Source organism: Lithobates pipiens, unplaced genomic scaffold (genome assembly GCF_037356315.1).
Source record: "Lithobates pipiens isolate NorthernLeopardFrog02 unplaced genomic scaffold, aLitPip1_a1.2 Scaffold_19, whole genome shotgun sequence".
NCBI lineage: Eukaryota > Metazoa > Chordata > Amphibia > Anura > Ranidae > Lithobates > Lithobates pipiens.
The window spans coordinates 464,257,282-464,272,146 of record NW_027507764.1 but is presented as its reverse complement, the minus strand read 5'-3'; the positions used below and the strand labels follow the sequence as shown (position 1 = coordinate 464,272,146).

Sequence of the window (14,865 nt, the reverse complement as noted above, 5' to 3'; positions counted from 1 at the left end):
AAACAGTTCACAGAGTTAGTAGCTATTACCGACTCTATCATCCTCTGGTGGCACATCACTGGTACATCACTGTGCTGTGCTGCATCAATAGACTGGTGAACAGAAAGCTAGTTACATCTGAAAAGGTCCCAGTTTTCAGGGCTACTGGACACTCAGCACACTAGTAGAGCCAGCATTAAGACATCTTAAAGTTTTAACATAAGGTATTTCACTTTTAGAAATATACAAAGATCAGGTATCTGTGGGCCAAGAGGAAGCTGGGGAGGTGGAGTGTAGCAGGGCCAAGCTCATATTTTACAGGAATCGTAATAAGTACTGGAACATAATTCAGCGGTCTCTAGTGATTTGTCCGACATGTCAGCTTCTTCCATGTGCATTTTGCTCTGAATTGATGCAATTTGCAACATGTTTTTTTCTAATATTACCACTGTAGATCGCTATAGTTTAAAATATTACATTTTTTTTTTAGTAATAATTTTTTTCACTAGTAATGGTGAATATCAGCGATTTTTAACGCGACTGCGACATTATGGCAGACACATCGGACACTTTTGGGACCATTGTCATTTATACAGCGATCAGAGCTATACATTGCACTGATTACTGTAAAAATGACACTGGCAGTGAAAAATACTGACCCTTGCTCTGATGATATACAACAACAATTGAAGCGCCAGGGAGCCAGTACACTTAGAAAGTTACAAATGTCACCTTACTTTTTGAACCAGTCTATTGCCATCAACAACCCTTGTTAAATGGCATTTTAATCAGGCACAGCTCATTACAGTCTACCAGAATAAAAACCTATCATGGTCACCTGTAAGCATTTTATTAGTAACAGAACAATTGAGACATATCGGTGACCGTTGTGAACTTTGGCCTTCATTTCAGTGATCACCAATTCCTACTGAAGCAATAAATAGTTGAATAAAAACAAGCTAGCTCACAGGTGTAAAAGCAATGATTATACTTTCCGCCACCTTTACATTTTCTTGCCGTACTCTTCAGACTAGACAGAAGCACTGGAAATGATTTGGACAGCATCCAGGTTCTGCCGGTAATTCCCGTACTATATTTGTAGCAGTGTTACATTTGCTGTTCAGCAATTCCTTCATCAGATTCTTGTGAAATTTCCAGTAATGGTAGAATAACATTTATTTAAAAACCCATGTCTTCCTTAGTAAACTCAACATCCAATAAGTTCAAATTTATTAGAAAACTGTATTGTAAAATCTCATTTATGAAGAAATAATAAAATCTAGGTACATGAGACTATTTATTTTTCCTGAGCAACTCATTTCCCATCTTATACGGTAGAAGGTAAACAGTATTAGTTTTCTGGGGCCTCACTTGTACAACCTCAATTCCGAAAAAATATTGGGGCACAGTGTAAAATCTACATAAAAACAGAATGCAATGACTTGCAAATCTCAAACCCATATTTTCTAAACCATAGAAAATATATCAAGTGTTTAAACTGTGAAAAATGTACCATTTTAAGAAAACAATAAGGTAATTGGGACATTGATGGCAGCAACACGTCTCAAAAAAGTTGGGACAGGGCCATGTTTACCACGGAGCAGTAGCCCCTCTTCTATAAACAACACTCTGTAGACGTCTGGGAACTAAGGGTATCGGTTGCTGGAGTTTTGGGAGAAGAAGGTTGTCCCATTTTTGCCTGATATAGGATTCTACCGTAACTGCTTAACAGTCCTGGGTCTTCTTTGTCGGTTTTTCATTTCAAGATGTGCCAAATATTTTCAATTGGTGAAAGGTGTGGACTTCAGGCAGGCCAGTTAAGCACCCAAACTGTTCTACTCCGAAGCCATGCTCTTGTCATTGTCCTGAAGAAATATGCAAGGGCTGAAAAAGACATCATCTGGGTGGGAGCATGTTCATGAGCATCCTTCAGCATTGATTGTGCCTTTCTAGATGTGCAAGCTGCCAATTCTAGAAGCACTAATGCACACCCATATTATCAGAGATGCAGGCTTTTGAATACAGCGCTAATTACAAGCTGGAAGGTCCCCCTCTTCTTTAGTCCGAAGGAGGGTATGTGTGTGTGGTTGCCAAAAAGAAAAGTAAAATTTTAAATTTGTCTAACCACAGAACAGTTTTCCACTCTGCAACACGCCATTTTAAATGAGCTTTGACCCAGAGCAGAGAAGACAGTGGTGTGTCCATGTGGTGTGTTATGTTCAGAATGGTTTCTTCTTTAAACGAAAGAGCTTTAACTTGCATTTTTGGATGGCACGCCGAGCTATGTTCACAAAGAGTGAATTTGTGAAGTCAAGTATTTCTGAGCCCATGTCATCAGAGAGCCCCGAAGATTCCAGGCATCCAATATTGCATTTTGGCATTGTATCTTGCGCAGATTTCTCCAGATTCTCAGAATCTTTTGATATTATGCACTGTAGATGATGATATAAGACTTATATGATAAGCCTTTGCAAATTTTATTTCAACGATTTTTAGACATAGCTTTTCCTGGATTGATGAATCTCTGCCCATCTTTACTACTGAAACACTTGGACTCTCAAGGTGCTTTTTTAGTACCCAATTATGTTACTTACCTGTTGGCAATTAACCTAATTAGTTGCAAAATGTTCTTCCAGCTATACTTTGCCTGCTTTTTGTTGCTCTGTCACAACTTTGAGACTTGTTGCTGCCAATAATTTCAAAATGACCTTATTTTTCTCCCCAAAAACTAAAAGTCAGCAACTACAAATACTGTATCTGCTGACTTTTAGTATAAGGATGCTTACCTGCCCCTTCACAGCTGGTTTCTTACTGTGTGTGCGCAAATCACCCAGGGCCTTGTGAATGGCCCCATAGTCTTCTGGGATCTGTGATGTGTCCCAGAAGACTGCGGAGAAGGAGGGTGTGAACTTGTGGCTCAGTTCGCTGTGGCAATCTGAGTCGGGAGTGGCTACCTGTCAAAAACAGGTAGCCACGCCCCCCAAAAAGTGCCAAATGTGGCGGTGGAGGGTGCAAACAAGCAGAGCTGCCCCTTATAGATGGAGCTCCACTTTAAATATTTGATATGTTTTCTATTGTGAATAAAATGTGGGTTTATGAGTTTTACAAATCATTTCTTTCTGTTTTTATGTAGATTTTACACAGTGTCTCATTTCTATTATTTTCAAATCTGCACTAAAATACACTGACAGTTACAATCTGACCAGTTGGATTACAGTTGCTTTCAGATCGCCAATCCATCAGATAACAATAACCCTAAAGTAAAGTGCAGTGCCTCAAATCAGCCAATGAGAATTTACCATTCACTAATATGATTGCAGTAAACTGTGCTAGGATTTCTATTTATTAGTGCGCCGACTATATTAATATATATATATATATATATATATATATATATATATATATATATATATATATATATATATATATATATATATATATATATATATATATATATATATATATATCATTGCCTTGCCCTACTGAACATATTCATATTTACCTTTTCCTACCTAAAATGTTATAACATGGAAAGTGCCTGTACTAAAGAATGAAGCCCTTTGTCAGGCCCCTAGGCAAATAGTTATCTACCTATCGTCAATCTTTCATTCACTCATGGACCTGGACAGCAAAATTACTCACCCAAAGATAAGGCGTTTGCAGTACTTCTAAGGAAAATGGAAGAATCACTTGCAGTATCACCAAGCAAAATATCTAAGGCATAGATTTCCAATTGTCACTTCACTTTTAGAGTTTCCACAATTACCAGAGTTCAGTTTTTATCCACAGCTCTCTTTCTGTTCCGGTGTTCTGCCCAATTGAGTCCGACCATCGATATGTGTCCGTTCCGTACTGCGCATGCGCAGTACGGAGCAGACGAAGCTTTTCCGAAGCTGAACGGCGCCTGCGCCGTGAGTGGAGGAGGTAGCCCCACTATCCAAGCGGACATAGGGTTTAGAATTTTAGAGGGCCCCTCGCGGGCGAGCTTCGCTCGCCACGCTTCGGGCTCGGCCTCGCTGCGCTCGGCTCTTTTTTATTCTAACTCTATGTCCACTTGGATAGTGGGGATAGAACCTGGACTCACGGCGCAGGCGCCGTTCGTCCTCGGCAATTTTCGGAATCTGTGCTCCTGTGTACTGCGCATGCGCAGTACGCAGAGGACAGCATCTGATGGAGGACCCTATTTTACAAGACACCGGATCTGTACAAGTAAATACATTATTGTAACTAAGCACATGAGTAAATTATTGTGTTGCCTAATGTCAGTAATGCCAATATTAAGGTTGGTGTGGAGCAGTTCAAAGAAGTGTCAAAGCTGTCCAGGTCATCACTCTCCGCTCCCTATTCCTGTCTTTCAGAGCACCTCCTGTGTATACTTTATAGACTGAAAGGCTGGTAAGCCACTACTAGTGGAGGGAGAAGGGCGAGCGGAGCTGCTGTAAAATGTGAGGATGAATTACTCCACAGTGCCTACAGCTACAAGCGCTTCTTTTAACCATTTGTTGAGAATATGAAAATACTTGAATGTCCATACCAATGTTATTCCCTGGCTATCATGCCGATGCTTTCGCTTTAATGCTTTTAGTATTACTAATCTGGAACAATCAACAGATAAAGACTGCCAAGAGTCATTTACAATAATAATTCCAGGCCTGTGATACAAATGTATTAAAGTCAAAAATGGCCAATCAATGGGCGTTTTCAGAAACATGACCACAAATGACAGCTCTGCTTTTCTAATGATAGCCGTGTTCCTACTTATTTTTTTCTGTCTCTCAAAGTTTAAGTAATTTCTAAGATTTCAGTAATAAGTATATAAAAATAAGATTTTTTTTTATGTATTCATGATAAAATTATTTTATCTGCATTCATTGAAAGATGATCTTGATCACTGGTCACTGATCTTGATCACTAGTTAATAGTGTCCCATTCAGGAATAGAACACTAAGCACAAACAGAAGCACAGCCCAGGAGGAACCCCTACTGATGACCCCCATCTACTATAGTCAGATCAGTTATTAGCAAATCAGTATTGGAGAATAATTACCCAACACTAAAAACTCAAACAACCTCAAGGGCAGATACTGCAATGATACTTTAATAGCAATAACTTCTCCGCAGGGTGTGGAAACCTTGCAAGAAGATCTGAACAAATTAATGGGGTGGGCAACTACATGGCAAATGAGGTTCAATGTGGAAAAATGTAAAATAATGCATTTGGGTGGCAAAAATGTGAACGCAATCTATACACTGGGGGGAGAACCTCTGGGGGAATCAAGGACGGAAAAGGACCTGGGGGTCCTATTAGATGGTAGGCTCAGCAATGACATGCAATGCCAAGCTGCTGCGAAAGAAGCAAACAGAATATCGTCATGCATTAAAAATGGGGTTAACTCCAGAGATAAAGTGATAATTCTCCCGCTCCACAAGACTCTGGTCCGGCCTCACCTGGAGTATGCTGTCCAGTTCTGGGCACCAGTCCTCAGGACGTATGTGCTGGAACTGGAGTGAGTGCAAAAAAGGGCAATAAAGCCAATAAAAGAGTCTGGAGGATATTAGGTATGAAGAAAGGTTGTGAGCACTGAACTTATTCTCTCTGGAAAAGAGATGCTTTGAGAGGGGATATGATTTCAATTTAGAAATATCATACTGGTGAACCGACAGTAGGAATAAAACTTTTCCTTGGAAGGGAGTTTAATGAGACACGTGGCCACTCATTAAAATTAGAAGAAAAGAGGTTTAAAGCGGGAGTCCGCCGGGACTTCGCGTTTTTTTTTTTTTTTTTAAAAGCCAGCAGCTACAAATACTGCAGCTGCTGACTTTTAAAATAAGGACACTTACCTGTCCAGCGCGCCCGCGATGTCGGCACCCGAAGCCGATCTCTAGATCGTCTCTCGGGTCCTGCCGCCGCCATCTTGGGTATGGGAATCAGGAAATGGAGCCTTTCGGCTTCATTTCCCGGTTCCCTACTGCGCATGCGCGAGTCGCGCTGCGCAATAAGGACGGTCCCCGCTGCCTCTGGGATCTGTGCGTTTCCCAGCAGGCAGCGGGGCACTTGCGGAAAGGGGCGGGCACTTGCGGAAAGAGGCGTAATCTACGCCCCTTTTCGCAGAGAGCTATCCCGGAAGTGGTTGCAGATACCTGTACTGTACAGGTATCTGCACCCCCCTGAAAGGTGCCAATTGTGGCGCCGGAGGGGGGGAGGGTTCCGATGAGCGGAAGGTCCACTTTAGGGTGGACCTCCGATTTAATTTTAAACTGCGTAGAGGGTTCTTTACTGTAAGAGCGGCAAGGATGTGGAATTCCCATCCACAGGTGGTGGTTTCAGTGGGGAGCATCGATTATTTCAAAAACCTATTAGATAAGCGCCCGAACGACCACAACATACAAGGACATACAATGTAGTACTGACATAATCACACACATAGGTTAGACTTGATGGACTTGTGTCTTTTTTCAACCTCACCTACTACTGTAACACAAAGAAAAGCATTTTACAGCAAGTATAAAAATAAAATCCTATCTTTTCCTATGTCCATTAAAAAACACAGAGGGGATCCTTAGAACTTGACTATTGTGTCATTGCAAAGTGCTGTGTGCTAAAAAACATAGTGGCTGCTGCCTAAAAAAAAAAAAATTTGCAGCCAAAACTGATCTCTTAAGAGGCAACAACATCATCAAATTTGCAAAACTTGGTAAAGGAATGAACAGAAGACAAGGGGCCTCTTTACAAAATTAGGACATTGAAACCTAAAGCTATTACCTTTTGTACCACCCTCTCCCTTTAGAATGTAAGCTCCACAATCAGGGCCCTCCTGTACCTTTTTGTATTGTACTGTAATTGTTTTGTCCCCCCTATAAATTGTAAAGAGCTGCGTAAACTGTTGGCGCTATATAAATCATGTATAATAATAATAATGGGGAAAGGTCCACGACGCACTCGCCACTTTAGTGGACTGAGCTGTAACCAAGAATGGAGGTTCTTGATGTTTAATAGCAAACGCCTGAACCATAGTCTGTGAAATTCACATAGAAATGGTGACAAAGCCGAATGACCCTTTGCGGAGACCATCCACAACCACAAAGAAAGAGACTTCTTGTGAATGCAGTTGTGAGGTTAAAATAGCACGCTACCTAAATGCTCTGACCATATCCAGAAAAAGAATAGCAAACTATCTACCAGTCGTGGACAAAAAGCTGGAAAAATAATATATATCTTTGTTTAAGTGAAAAACACAACACCACATTGGGCAGGCAGGAAAGCCTAGGATGAAGCATCACCCTGTTATTGTGAAAAAATAGCAAAGGTAGTTTACGGGACAATACTGCCATACAGTAGCACTGGTGCAATTGTCGCACAACACAAAGCTTTGACCACATACAGAGTCCTTTGAGTGGACGGAGTAGCCAGGGCCCCAGCAGGGAAGGGATGGAATGGAATGGAGAGATACTCACTGGGACAATTCAGGTGTTTCAGAGCAGCTGGAAGTTGCGTAACATAAGGGCATATTGCCTCCTGCCAAAGCAGGACACTGACAAGTCAGCCAGAGACCAGATATTGTCCACCAAAAAGTAAACCAACAGGCTGCCCAGGAAAAATATTACAGGGCTATCTCCATCAAACCATACATGCTGAGGGAACTTCATGCGCTTGATGGCTGGACTAGCAAGGAGGCATAATATCCAGACTGTCACCTAGCCAGAAATTTGATTGAACATCTCACAGTGAATTTTTATTTAAAAAAAATAGCAAGCATGAACTTAAAAATCCCAACAAATCCTAGGTTTTAGATTCTACCTACTTGATGCTAGGCAAAAAACAGAGCTGCTTGTAACAGATGTGGTGGTCACCAGCATAGGCTGCCCCAAAACTGTGCTGCTTTTGTTTTGTACCTACCATCCTGCAGACGGCACTATACACCAATGGTTAGGATGTAAGGATATATGCTTTGTCCTTCAAATAGAAACAACACTTTATTGTCAAAAGTATTAACGCCTACCTTTACACGCACATGAACTTTAATGGCATCCCAGTCTTAGTATGTAGGGTACAATATTGAGTTGACCCACCCTTTGCAGCTATAAAAGCTTCGACTTTTTTATGAAAACTGTCCAAAGGGTTTAGGAGTGTGTCTATGGTGATATTTGACCATTCTTCCACAAGCGCATTCATGAGGTCAGGCACTGATGTGGACGAGAAGGCCTGGCTCACAGTCTCTGCTCTAATTCCTCCCAAAGATGTTTTATCGGGTTGAGGTCAGGACTCTGTGCAGGCCAGTCACGTTCCTCCACCCCAAACTTGCTCATCCATGTCTTTATGGACCTTGCTTTGTACACTGGTGTGCAGTCATGTTGGAACGGGAAGGGGCCATCCACAAACTGTTCCCGCAAAGTTGTATAAAACCGCAGAAGTGACATTCCTCGCCGCGGCACCATGGAAACAAAGTCCCAAAGAAATTAAACAAATTTTTTTTTTTTTTTAAACGAGGGGTGGAGTGGAGTGCTTATGTTTTCAAAGGTGTTACATTTTTACCTGAAACGCCGCTTTAAATAATTATACAATAGTTCACTTGATATCTCCTCTTAACCACTTCCAGATCACCGCAAGCGGATATACGTCCTAACTTTGAAGAGGGATATCTTTGTTATGAAAGCAGCTAGCTGCCATAACCCCAGTATCCTCTTCTTCGGTGGGCGGTCTGATTTCCGTTTTTTCTTCATGCGGTAGAGTCGCTGCGAGATCACTTTTATCGGCGGCGGGAGAGAGCCTCCCCCTCCCGCCGTGCTCCGGAGCCCTCCGCTGCTTACCAGAGCCATCGGCAGCAGTGGAGACGAATGATCCTTCTTCCTGGTAGGCATGAAGACGAGTGAGGGGAAGATGGCCCCTACCTGTCTCCATACTATTGCAGGGCAGAAGCCCATAGCTCTTAAAAAAATAAAAAATTCAAAATGACAAAAACATTTTTTTTATTGCATTTTAGTGTAAATATGAGATCTGAGGTGTTTTTGACCCCAGATCTCATATTTAAGAGGTCCCTGCCATGCTTCTTTTCTATTACAAGGGATGTTTACATTCTTGTAATAGGAATAAAAGTGACACAATTTTTTTTTTTAAAGAACAGTATAAAAATAAAAAGGTAAAATAAATAAGAAAAAAAACATTTTAAACATGCCCCGTCCCCCCGAGCTTATTTTGGTATCAGCATATGAAGTATCGTCACGATCGGTAGAGTGAGAGCAATAATTCTAGCCCTAGGCCTCCTCTGTAACTCAAAACATGCAACCTGTAGAATTCTAATCGCCTATGGAGATTTTTAAGGGTAAAAGTTTGTTGCCATTCCACAAGCAGGCGCAATTTTGAAGCGTGACATGTTGGGTATCAATTTACTTGGCGTACAATTATCTTTCACAATGGGCTAGCCTTAATGTTGTCTTATTTTTTTAATTAAAAAGAGTGCACTTGTAAGACCACTGTGCAAATACGGTGTGACAGAAAGTATTGCAACGACCGCCATTTTATTCTCTAGGGTGTTAGAAAAATTTTTTTTTAATGTTTGGGGGTTCCAAGTAATTTTCTAGCAAAAAAAAACAAACAGTTTTTACCTTGTTAACAACAAATCTCAGAAAGAGGCTCGGTCGTTAAGTGGTTAATGCACCAGTAGCAACAACTAGACTTTTTTCCCCTAAAGCCACTGATCACACCTATACATTTAGAACAGGTTTGGACCTGATTGATGCATGCTGGAGATTACTGATGCTTTTACACAATGTATTTTCATAAACAGGGAGATAGATATTTGTTTAACCCCTTGCTGACCAGCGCACAACGATGTACGTTGGCACAATGGCACGGCTGGGCAAAAGGGCGTACAGGTACGTCCCCTTTAAATTGCAGCATTGTCAAAGGGGCACACGCACACCCAACACAGTCAGTGAATGTGCCTGCGGGTCCCGTGGACTCAATGTCCGTCGGGGTCCCGTGATTGTGCCATGGAGCGGCAGAATGGGGAGATATAAACAAAGCATTTGACTGTTCTGCCTAGCAACATGACAGAGATTTACTGCTCCCTGTCATCAGGAGCAGTGTTCTCTGTCATGTTGTTGTGAGTCCACCCCCCCCCCCCCCCCACAGTTAGAATCACTCCCTAGGACCCACTTAACCTCTTGATCGCCCCCTAGTGTTTAATCCCTCCCATGCTAGTGTCATTTACACAGTAATCAGTGCATTTTTATAGCACTGATCACTGTATAAATGACAATGGTCCCAAAATAGTGCCAAAAGTGTCAAATGTGTCCACCATAATGTTTCAGTCAAGATAACAAAATTGCAGATCTCCACCATTACTACATCACTTTAATACATCACCATTACTGCATCACGCAACTTTTTCAAACTCAATCTTTCTAAAACTGAGCTTGTAATATTCCCCCCCCCCCCCCCATGACTTTACCATGAAGATCAAAAGCACAACCATTGGTCTCTCCACACATGCCAGGGTCATGGGTGTCATCCTTGACTCTGACCTCTACTTCAGCCCCCACATTCAATCACTGGCTAAATCCTGCCGCTTTCACCTCCGCAACATCTCCAGAATTCAACCCTTCCTGACTAATGACACCACAAAGCAACTTATTCACTCCTTGATTATTTCCCGCCTTGACTACGGCAACTCTCTCCTTAATGGTCTACCCTTATGCAGACTATCCCCCCTTCAGTCTATTATGAATGCTGCTGCTAGACTAATACACCTCACTAATTGATCTGTGACTGCTGCCCCTCTCTGCCAATCCCCTCACTGGCTTCCCCTCCCCCACCTTATAAAAGTCAAAAAGCTAACCACAACATGCAAGATCATCCAACATCACCAACCTAAGCTGCAGATATCGTCCAAATCATCCCCTCCGCTCCTGCCAGGACCTCCTGCTCTCTAGCTCCCTTGTTACCTCCTCTCATGCTCTCCTTCAGGACTTCTTCAGAGCCTCTCCCATCCTCTGGAACTCCCTGCTCCGGTATATCCGATCAGCCCCTAACCTTTCCACCTTGAGGAGATCCCTGAAAACTCACTTATTCAGGGAAGCCTATCCCACACCTACTTAACAACCCCATCAAATCATTCCCCACATCTATTACCATTTGTATCACCACCCCCTCTCTTTAGAATTTAAGCTCCACGAGCAGGGCCCTCCTGTCCCTTCTGTATTGTGCTTTGCCCCCTCTACATTGTAAAGCGCTGCGTAAACTGATGGCGAATATAAATTGTGAATAATAGTAATAATTACTACTAAAAAAAATTATAATAAAAATGCCATAAATCTGTCCCCTATTTTGTAGACGTTATGACTTTTCCACAAACCAATTAATATACGTTTATTGTGATTTTTTTTAACCAAAAATATGTAGCAGAATACATATCGGCCCAAACTGAGAAAGAAAATAGTTTTTTATATATTTTTTGGGGATATTTATTATAGCAAAAAGTTAAAAATATTGCTTTCTTTTCAAAATGAACGCTCTTTTTTTATTTTATAGCGCAAAAAATAAAAACCACAGAGGTGATCAAATACCACCAAAAGAAAGCTCTATTTGTGGGAAAAAAAAGGATGTAAATTTTGTTTTGAGTGTAATGTTGCAAAAAGTGCTCATGTCAGGAAGGGGTAAATCCTTCCAGGGCTGAAGTGGTTAGACATTGCATAAAAAAACTGTGTTCTCTGATCAGTTTAGACAAAAAAATAACACTTAAGAAAGTTCTTGCTTAAGATGGTTCATTTTAGGTTTTACACAAAAGAATCAAAGTAAACGGAGAATCGCGTGTTGGTCTGTTAATGAGCACTGGAAAGTACACAAGATCCTACTTCAGAGAATCTAGCCATGAATAAACGCTTTGTGGATGTGAAAGCAAAAGGGAACAAGGAAGCATGAAATGGGGTTTACCAAGCAGAACAAAGCATGTCACCTATTTGTTTGCTTAAATACATGTGTATCTTATTTGCTGCTATTCTGGATTTTCAGTCTGCAAAGCCAAATACACAGAATATCACAAAGTATTGAGTTTTTTTAATCTACAGTATATAAAACAATCCACCCAGAAGGTTTGAGTTTGTCGGATAAAGCTGCAATCAAGGTACACAATGTTTTTAAACATATTTCTTGATCACCACAATGGATAGAATTCGAGTCCGTGTGCACATGATGTCGACAAAAACGCACCGAAGCTCTACCGCGTGATTGTAGAATAATGAGCTGAATAACGGTGCTCAGGCTTCTTGTGCCCCATAAACATCAAAATAGCAAGAAGTACCAGCAACTTGATTGCTTCTTCTAAATCTTTATTGAGCACTAACAGCAGTGCGACATCTAAAGTGCTAACATGCTTTGGCTAGAATCTTCCACATAGCATACAGGTTTACAATAAAATCAAGTTTATATAGAAAAGATATCCATTCCTCCAAAAAAAAAAAAAAAAAAAGTGCGGTACAATCCAATTTAAAATCAATGAACCATTAAAATCATGTGAAGTTGGCAGAACCAGAGAAAGAGGGGGGGGGGAATGGAAATACAGACTGAAAACTCTAGGGCAGGAATATGCAATTAGCGGACCTCCAGCTGTTGCAGAACTACAAGTCCCATGAGGCATAGCAAGACTGACAGCCACAAGCATGACACCAAGAGGCAGAGGCATGATGGGACTTGTAATTTTTCAACAGCTGGAGGTCCACTAATTGCATATGCCTGCAACTTAACACATTGTGGATTCAAATTGTATTACTTTAAAAACGAATTCACATCCATTCTACTCTTCATTCCACTAGGGCAGGAATGGCAAACCTTGGCACCCCATATGTTCTGGAACTACATTTCCCATGATGCTCATGCACTCTGCAGTGTAGTTGAGCATCATGGAAAATGTAGTTCTAAAACATCTGGGGTGCCAAAGTTTGCCATCATTGCACTAGGGAATCAAATATTCAATCTGTGTATCCACCACACCTCCCACTGAACTAGGGTATGGTGTGCACCCCCCCTAACAGAAAAGAAAAAGACTCCAGATTACCTCCATGAACTGTTCTAAAGTGTTTAGACACATTTTAAATATTTTTTGCATTGCTATTAATGGCGCATACACACGACGGGACTTTCTGGCAGACTAGGTCCGATGGAATCAGTCCATCAGACAATCTGATCGTGTGTGGGCTAATCCAATCATTTTTCATAAAAAAAAAAAAAATCAAAAAAAAAAAATCAGACGGATCTAGAAAGCCAAATAATCAATGCTAACCGGATCTGAAGTGTGGGTGAACTCCAAATTCAGATGATTGGTATTGAGATGAGCAACGAATATCAAATCATCTGATGCCTTTTGAAAACCAGTTACTAGGTCTCATGCACACTGGGCTTTTATCAGCATTTTTTGGCAAGAGCGTTTTCAGGTTTGAAAAAAAATAAATCCAGAACTACTGCATATGAAGATGAGTTTTTCAACTGTAAAAACTATCTAATGCTGAAAAACTTGTCAAAATGTGTCTATCTGGCATTTATGAGAGTTTTCAAGCCTCAAGCTTTTAGATAGCATTTTTTAGCAAAACTATACTAACGCAAAAAGTGGCCCAATTCATATTTTTAATGCGGCATTCTGCAGCTACAGTTAGGCCCCTTTCACACTAACGTCCCGTTCAGGCCCGCCTGTCAGTTTTTCAGGCGGACCTGAACGGGTGCTCCATAGAGGTCTATGGAGCGTCGGATGTCAGCGGTGACATGTCCGCTGACATCCGACCCGCTCCGATCCGAAAAAGTGTGACGGAGGAAAAAGCTATTTTTCCATCCGTCTGCGGATCGGATCGGATGACGACGGGCACTGCGGTCCGTCGTCATCCGATCTCCCATAGGGGAGAGCGGCGCTGTGACAGGTCCGTCCCTGCACAGTGTGCGGAGACAGACCTGTCATCTCCCTGCTCAGCGGGGATCGGCGGAGTGATCCCCGCTGAGCAAACGGACATCCACGGGGCGGATCAGAACTGATCCGCCCCGTGTGAAAGGACCCTTACTGGGGTTTTTAAAATGTGCAGTGAGCATGAGGCCTTACTATTCAAAGTTTTACTGGTAACTGGTAATAAAAGTATTCATTTTTGTCTCATCAGTCCACAGAATATTTTCCTAAAAGTCTTGGGGATAATCAAGATGTTTTTTGGTAAATGCGAGATTAGCCTTTGTGTTCTTTTTGGCCTTGGAACTCTCCCATGTCTGATGTGTGGCTCTTTGTGATCTGTTAGTGTGATTCACTTTGTTAGTCAACTTCTATTTACGTGATTTCTTGATTCAACAGGTCTGGCAAGTGAAATTTAACTCAGCTTTCCAAAAAATTGTGATTAATCACAGTTCACTCATGAATCAGCATTGGAGGGGGCAATTACTTTTTCACATAGGGCCAGGCAGGTTTTAACAGCTTTTTTCCCTTGATAAATGAAATAATCATTTAAAAACTGCATCTTGGATTTCCTCAGGTTATCTTTGTGTAATATAAAAATTAGTTTGATGATCTGAATAACTTAAGTGGTGAGAAATGCAAAAAAATAATAATTAGGAAGGGGGTAAATACTTTTTCACAGCACTGTATTTATTGTGAATGGCAAGTGGGTAAATCTGTCCCACCATTTCTAAGCAGCGTGGTCAGACAGGTTTGCCCTGTGTTTGACAATATTGCTTGGAAGGAGATGGATTTGCGATTGACAGCTCTGGTCTCTGGCAGCAGGGGTCACTTCAGAGACCAGTGCTTCCATTCACAAAATCAGATCGCAAAGTTGGCAGCACTGTGTGTTTACCAGCAGTTGTGCACATAGACTGTATACTACATATGGATGACACTGTGCTCTGGGAGCTTTCAGTTTTAT

At 41.5% G+C, this 14,865-nt stretch overlaps 1 protein-coding gene across 4 annotated transcripts in view; it reads right to left on the bottom strand.

The window, feature by feature from the left end:
- The window catches only part of SGK3 (serum/glucocorticoid regulated kinase family member 3), a 140,011-nt gene that overhangs the window by 80,484 nt on the left and 44,662 nt on the right, over nucleotides 1-14,865 (bottom strand). The window contains exon 1 of one of the 4 annotated variants that reach the window (XM_077492823.1): nucleotides 3,622-3,777. The exons of the other annotated variants lie outside the window; for them this stretch is intronic. The gene's annotated coding sequence lies outside the window, so the exon portion shown is untranslated. Of the gene's footprint in view, nucleotides 1-3,621; nucleotides 3,778-14,865 lie in introns of those variants that run through there. 4 annotated transcript variants of the gene reach the window in all.